At 34.6% G+C, this 8817-nt stretch overlaps 1 protein-coding gene across 1 annotated transcript in view; it reads right to left on the bottom strand.

The window, feature by feature from the left end:
• Nucleotides 1-8817, bottom strand: part of LOC107565301 (pleckstrin homology-like domain family B member 3) — a 14646-nt gene that overhangs the window by 2533 nt on the left and 3296 nt on the right. The gene's annotated exons all lie outside the window — the stretch shown is intronic.

Raw genomic sequence — 8817 nt, forward strand, 5'->3', positions numbered from 1 at the left:
AATCTAAATTATTACAATTAATAATTAATTTACTGCTCAAGTATAATAATAATTATCATTGTGACAAAAGGCAGAAAATGTTAATAATTTAAAAGTATTTATTAACTATAAATATATGAAAATATACAGTGGGGCAAAAAAGTATTTAGTCAGCCACCAATTGTGCAAGTTCTCCCACTTAAAAAGATGAGAGAGGCCTGTAATTTTCATCATAGGTATACCTCAACTATGAGAGACAAAATGAGAAAAAACAATCCAGAAAATCACATTGTAGGATTTTTAAAGAATTAATTGGTAAATTCCTCGGTAGAAAAAAAAAAAAAAACTAATAATAATTTATTTATTTAATTATAGTGTAATAGTGTAATTTTATTAAAACAATTTATTTATATTATATTTATTAATAGTATTTATATACTTATTTAGCTTTATATATATATTCAATTAATTATTAAAATTTATAAATATATATTTAGATTTTTATTGGCTATAGAACACTTAAAAATCAGCAATAAATAAGCAGTACATGTCAATATATTCTTGCAAAATAAAAGTTGGATAGAAAGGGACAGAAAAGCATTTTCTTTCTCTTTTCCCCAAAACAAACCACAGTAAAGGCTGTGAAGATGAAAGCAGGAATGACAGACAGTAGATCAATAGCACTGCTTTCTCTCCAGCAGGTGTTGTTACACAACAAGGCCACAGCTGAGTGTAAATGACTCTGAAGCTTTTGTATTCGCTCCTGACGCCGAGTGTGGGAACAGACTCTCGCCCGTATTTGTCCGAACCGTTCCCAGCCTCTCCCTGCTCTGTCTGTCAGACCGGTCCTTATTAGGACTCGCAGGCACACAGATAAATATAAAACTCAGATACGAGGAGCTCCAAACACATACGGACACACAGAGGAGGAAGTGGCTTCTAAAATATCACAGACCGGTTTCATATTTCCACAGAGAGATTGGAGTCTGTTCCCAGAATAACCACAGCCCCTCTGAACACACACACACACACACACACACACACACACACACTCTCTCTCTCTCTCACTCTCACACACACACACACACACACACACACTCTCTCTCTCTCTCACTCTCACACACACACACACACACACACACACTCTCTCTCTCTCTCACTCTCACACACACACACACACACACACACACTCTCTCTCTCTCTCACTCTCACACACACACACACACACACACACACTCTCTCTCTCTCTCACTCTCACACACACACACACACACACACACACTCTCTCTCTCTCTCACTCTCACACACACACACACACACACACACACTCTCTCTCTCTCTCACTCTCACACACACACACACACACACACACACTCTCTCTCTCTCTCACTCTCACACACACACACACACACACACACACTCTCTCTCTCTCTCACTCTCACACACACACACACACACACACACACTCTCTCTCTCTCTCACTCTCACACACACACACACACACACACACACTCTCTCTCTCTCACACACACACACACACACTCACACACACACACACTCTCTCTCACACACACACACACACACAATAGCTTGTTTAAACAGACGGCCTTCATGACAAAAGCAGGTCTTATTGTGTGTGTGTTACAACATGTACTGTTGATTTAAACTAGACCTGGCAGATTTGAACTAACAGCTAAACACTGTTGAGATGACAAACAAAACAGAATTGTTGCAATCCGACTTCTCTGCAAAGGAAACGTGCGATGCTAATACAAAATATTAAAAACATAATATATATATAAAATGATATAACATCTGCTATTTGTCTAAAAGAGAGCATCTTAGAAAAAAGCATAATATAAAATATAAATATAAAATCTTATCTGCTCTTTGGCTAAAAGAATGCAGCAAATTATAAAATATTAATGTAAAATAATATATACAATTGTATCTGTTCTTGGACTAACAGAAGGCAGTATAAAGTAAAATATAAGTATAAAAGAATAATAATACATAAATAATAAAAAATTGCATCAGCTCTTTGGCTGAAAAAGTCATTTTAGAAGGCAGCATAATATAAAATAAATAATATAATATCTGCTGTTTGGCTAAAAGAAGCCATCGCAGAAGACAGCATAATATAAAATAATAATAATATAAAATAACATAAATCCTATCTGCTGTTTGGCTAAAAGTTGTCTTAGAAGGCAGAATAATATAAAATATAAATATTAAATATAATATTTTCTGCTCTTTGGCTAAAAGAAGTTCTTAAATAAATAAATATTAAATTTTATTTAATATTTAAATCTATTTCATTTAAATATAAACATATGTAATAAAACAAAAATTAAAAAAAATATTATAATATATAAAATAATGTAAAGTTTTATCTGTTCTTTGGATATAAAAGAAAGTGTCTTAGAAGGTAGCATAATTTAAAATATAAATATAAAATAATAATAATATATATAATAACAAATCCTATCTAGTGTTTGGCTAAAAGAAGTTGTCTTAGAAGGCAGAATAATATAAAATAATATAATATAAAATCTAAAAGACAGCATCTTAGACGGCAGCATGATATAAAATACAAATATTAAATAAAAATTAAAACAAATCTGCTTTATAAATGCACGAATAAATAAATATTACATTTTTACATTTTATTTAATATTTAAATGCATTTCATTTAAATATAAACATGTTTATAATAAAACAAAAATAAAAAATATATTATAATGTATAAAATAATGTAACGTTTTATCTGTTCTTTGGCTATAAAAGAAGGCAGCATGAAATAAAATCTAAATATAAAATAATAAAATAATAAAATAAAATATAAAAGTTGTATCTGCTCTATAGCTAAACGATAGTTTCTCAGAAGTCAGCATAACAAATAATGCAGCCTACATAGACAGCTCCCAAGCGGTCCTGTAGCCTGACTCGTGCCGTGTGTAAAGACTAGTTAGCTTAACTAAGACTAGGCCCCGTGTGACGCCAGCAAACCCAATCTAATCTGCTGTGAAGGTCTGAAGTCCAGCAGAGATAAGGTGAAGAAGCAGATGTGAAAGCTCTGCTCACTTTAATACACAGAGAAACCAGCCACAGAAGCAGTGACTGCAGTAAACACTCACACTCGCTTACTTGGCTTTCCAAGGACCTTTAAACACTATCAAAGGTAAATGACCCAAGATTATGGGATTACCGTGGTATTTGATCAATGCATTCCAGATTACTTTACAGAATACCACGATACTGCTATGGTAAATGACCGAATACCATGGTATTATTACCCCTGTGAATGGTGCGAATGATCATTTAGACTACTCTAATATTACCGTGGTGTCTGACCAATGCATTCCAAGGTACTTTACAGAATACTATGGTAAAAGACCAAATAACATGGTATTACAGTTGTACAACGGTACAAGTTAAAACGGACCCCCAAATATAATCATCCTAAAATATTAAAGGCAGCTATCTATTTTTTTTTTGTATGTATGGAGACTCAATTTATAATGTGAAATATTAATACTATAATTATGTCTAAAATATTATTTGGAAAAAATTATGTTACGTTATTATGAGTTTTTGTCTATTCGCTATACTTTACAGTTACATATTATTTATTGAAATCTTTTTTTTTTTATTTTAGTCATTGTTATTTATTTTAATCACATTATTTATTCATTTAATTAGATTTATGGTTATTTATAATAATAATAATTTATTTTATAATTATAATAATAATTTTTTTTAAACTATAATTTATAATATAATATATAACAAATAATTTTTAATTAATATTCTCACATTATTCTATTCACTATAGTACTGTATTATGTACTATTTATTTTAATAATTTGTATATTATTTTAGTAATTTTTTTAACTTATTTTAATATTTTTTATTTAATATTCTATTTGCATTTTTTAATTTATTTGAATCATTTGTATATTATTTAATTATTTTAATCACTTAATATTTTTTTATGTAATTTACATTTATTTTAATCAAATTACATGCATTATTTATGCCATTTTTATTTATTTCAATCATTTGTATATTATTTAATTATTTTAGTCACTTATTTTAATATTTTTTATTTATGTCATTTACATTTATTTTAATCAAATTACATGCATTATTTTTTTTTTTTTTGCATTTTCTACAGTTTTTCTCTAAAGTGACTGACAGCTGATATAATGCTGCTTTATACATAATAATGACATCAAATATGATTTACAGAAGTGTAGTGAACACTTATAATATTTACTGTAAGCTCACTAAAGCTGTTGGCAGAAGTAAACACATTTTAATTCAACGTTCAGTGTTGGTTTCACTGTAAACTATCTCATTAACCAGTAACCTGTGGCGGTTTAGTTTGACATCTACAAGGTTTTTAATACTGACTAACGTTACATTAAAAGATCACAGTATTGTTATTTACTCCTCAGTATTTCTACCAGGTTTAGATAAGGTTTAGTTAAGGTTTAGTTAAGGTTTAGCTAAGGTTAGTTAGTTTACCTCAGAGTTTAACGTCCGTTCAGATGGCGGGATTTCAGAGCTGTCAATCAATCACTTCAGTCAGGAATGAGCACCTCTGATTCTGAGCTATAATTAAAGACTATTACATACTTTCGTGCCGTTAATCGCGTCGGTTTCGCGTCTGGTTTATCGATAAAGTGAGAGAAACGCGCCGATCTCACCTGTGTGGAGCTTCCGCCTCAAATCCGCCAACGGTCCCGGAGTCCGAGGACGACCAAATAACGACAAATTAGCTCGAGCGCGGATTTAAACGGGCTTTTCGCGGGAAGCGATACGATTCGACACGGCCAGCGGGATATCCAACTTTCACTCAGTAGTGTGTGTGTGTGTGTGTGTGTGTGTGAGAGAGAGACAGAGAAAGTGTGTGTGTGTGTGTGTGTGTGTCACACTGGCCGCGTCTCTAACTCTATGGCGCCGCCTACATAGACAGCGTGTGGAGTCAGCGTCAGGATCACGTGACGCTCTAGCGCGCTGTCTACATAGCGCGCCTCACTAGGATTGGAACACAGCCCATGATGTCCGCTGAGCGTCAACAGCGACACAACAGTACTAACGCTACACAGCTTATCTAAATATAACACAAACCACCCGTAGTCCTTTTCACTCATATTTTCAATCAGATATATATATATTTTTTGTATTCTGTCTATATAGTTTTTTTTAATGATTGTAGTTTTCAATAATAATTTAATAATTAATTTTTTTATGTTTTTTTTTTTTTTTCCAGTTTTAGTACATCAAATTAAACTAAATTAAAAATATTTTCTTAGTCAGCGTTTCAGGTAATGAAAGTGTTTTTAGTTTACTATAATAACCATATAATAACACACACACAATATTATAGATATATAGTACAAAATATTAAACTAAAATTTTTAGAGATCATATTTTTTTTAAAAAGTGACAATTTTTGGGTGGAGAATGACATGAAAGAAAAGGGAATAAAAAACAATTATCTCTAATAATATTTCTTCAAATGAGACAAATCAGTTTGATAATTGCAATAATTCAAAACAGGCGATTAAGTTCAGGTAATGAGCACTCAATCATTATTGTGTTATGTTATTGTGTCTATAATACAGCTGAGTTTGACCTCACATATTTCAAAAGGTAGTGCATACGAGGAATGGCCCCTAGCTGCTGCTCCGTTCACTTCTGAGGGACTGACAGACGCAGTGTGACTTTCACATCTAGTGCACTCAAGCTTGTTAGGGTGCTCCAGTGCCACACAGACAGACAGAGAGATTTATAACAGAGCCGAGACAAAACACTGAACAGATGGAGGACTCTTTAGTGCACTGAAGTCGCACACTAGACACTTTCAGACCCTCAAATGATCATCATTTGGCAAAGGCAGGAGACATTACTGTCTTCATGTGCAGTGAAACGCAAGCTCTCGCTCTGCTGTTTTCTGTCAGCTTCGTGGCATTGAGCTGCTTCTTGTTTACAGAGGAACTCAAGCAGAGTCAATCAAGCGTGCAGTCAGCCCCGCCCCCAAACACACACCATTGGTCGAGCCAGTGCAGAGTCCCGCCCACTCATGCCACAGCAGCCACTCAAACACATTTCAGTGCTTTTGTCACTTTCCAGTACAAGCACCTCACATCTATTTAGACAAGATACAAAGACTTCAGGTAAACCGATATCATTTCTTGCTATTATAATAGTACGTACATGTAGTGTGTAACAAGGACACCTTAAAATAAAGTGTTACCCCTTTGTTGTTATTTACTGTTTATTATCATTATATTGATTGATTGATTGATTGATTGCTTTAGCAACATTTGCTACATTTAGGATACTTCAATCAAATTGTTGTTTTTTTTTTAAACTTATTAAAATGAGACAGAGGGGTAAGACAAATAATCTTTGAATTCAGTAAATTTTTCTTAATACACTGATTGAACCTTGTTTAATTTAGGAAAAACCAATCAATCAATCAATCAATCAGAAACCAAGACTTAATCTGAAGTCATTTTGCATCTCAAGTAAATTTGAAGACATTTGTCCTGGAAAACAAGACTATAGTAGTGCACTATATAGGCGACAGGGAACGACTCAAACAGTGTAAATATGCTTTCCATTGAGGAACTAAAGAAGTCTGGTTTCCGCACACACACTCTGCTCCGGTCCCGAGACGCGATAGCACGGAGTGGATCACGTGCACGAGTCGCCGCAGACCACTACATGTATTTGAATTCTACACAGAATGCTATATTTTATAGCAATATGGATGAGATTGTGGCTTTACGGAGCTCAAACGGCTCTAGCCCAAGCTGTGATATAAACGAACGCTATTGGCTATTTTAATAAGGGGCGGGGCTGCTTGATATGCCCCGCCCTCTCATCCGGTTTCAGTTAAAATGACGTCAACACACAGAGTAACAAGCATTTCAGGGGACCTTTAACAGCAGAAACCAAAACATGAACACTCAAAGATCCACATCTGCACGTGAATGACGGCCGTCAGATCAGATCAGAGACTCGTCAGCACTGATACACTCACGCAAAGCACTGTGTTGTGAAGAAGAGAGCATGCACTTCCAGGCCATTTCACTTGCAAATCAAGCTGGTTTTTCTCGTCCGTCCTGACGGTGAAGCCGTTTGTGGAAATGCATCATTCAGGAGCACCCAAAGAGGCGGAAAACTGACAAAACATTTATTAAAAACAGACTTTTCTTACCAAATATATCATTAGATGCATTTCACATTACAAGAGCACTTGATTATTTAAAGCTTTGGTGTAAATGATGCTGAAAGAGCACAAACCCTCATTAGTCCAAGCGTGATGATATATTATAGATATGATATGAGCACACAGATCCGGTCAAGTTTTTAATGAAACCCCAAAATATTCTTAAAGTATGTTTTTTTGTTTGTTTAGTATATAATTGTTCTGTTTTATCTGTCTATTTACCCTGAATCAGAAGAGTGCATTAATGCAAAAATCATCACTGCATGTAGTTTTTACATCGATACACAGTGTAAAATTAAAATCATCTGACTAAAACATTAATGCCGGCGTTGTTCGTTCACGTTCAGATGTCGTGAAGTCCACACACCAGGTTTGCAGGCACTGCTATATCTGAGGATTCAAAGCAAAAACAGTGACAACATCAGATCATAATAATACTATGTTTTATTTATATAGCGCCTTTCAAAACCCAAGGACGCTTTACTTAAAGTTGATAGATATCATGCACACAAATACAAATATACAGTCACATGATCAACCAAATAAAGCAGAGATCATCACACGCTCTTAAAAATAAAGGTGCTTCACAACGATGCCACAGAAGAACCTTTGTGTCTGAATGGTTGCATAAAGAACCTTTCTGTTTCACAAAAGCTTCTTTGTGGCTAAAGACGGTTCTTCAGATTATAAGAAGCTAAGAAAGAGATGTTCTTTGACTGAATGCTTCTCTGTGGAACCAGAAATGGTTCTTCTATGGCATCACTGTGAAGAACCTTTTAATATTTTTAAGAGTGCATGTGCCAGATAGGGTAATACAAGCAAGCATGCAATTGAAATAAATGAGGCAGACAGTCAATTAACAAAACATAAGTGAGTTTTGAGAAGGGTTTTAAAGCTCTGGAGTGAAGTTCCCACTGTGTCATGAACACCAGATTCGAGGACTTTTTAAAGCACCATTTATTTTATATCAAGCACCTATTAAATTCACACGCCAGCATATGCAGCATCATGAAAGACCTTACAGTACTTAACCTTTCACTTACACTTAACATTTACATTAAAAAGTTTTTGAATGTGTAGGTTTCATAAATTTAGACCACTTTTAGACCAATTAAATTAAATCCATTGAAGTCAATAGAGTTCACGCTGGTAATATTCAAAGACAATTTCTCAAATATTGTTAAAAATATATATTCTTGCATCAAACCGGTTTTTGCTGCAATTCTTCTAAAAGATTTACATTTGAGAGATTTTCCCAATTTTTTAATTAATAATCAGTCCTCATCCTCCTCCTCCTCCTCCTCATCATCCTCCTCATCCTCCTCCTCATCATCATCCTTATCCTCCTCTTCCTCCTCCTCCTCATCATCATCCTTATCCTCCTCTTCCTCCTCCTCCTCCTCCTCATCATCCTCCTCATCCTCCTCACCTTCCTCCTCCTCCTCATCTAAATTAATAATCAGTCCTCATCCTCCTCCTCCTCCTCATCCTCCTCCTCCTCATCATCCTCCTCCTCCTCCTCATCATCATCCTCCTCATCCTCCTCATCATCCTCCTCCTCATCCTCCTCCTCCTCCTCCTCCTCCTCCTCC

This window comes from Sinocyclocheilus grahami, unplaced genomic scaffold (assembly GCF_001515645.1).
Source record: "Sinocyclocheilus grahami isolate Dianchi unplaced genomic scaffold, SAMN03320097.WGS_v1.1 scaffold992.1, whole genome shotgun sequence".
NCBI lineage: Eukaryota > Metazoa > Chordata > Actinopteri > Cypriniformes > Cyprinidae > Sinocyclocheilus > Sinocyclocheilus grahami.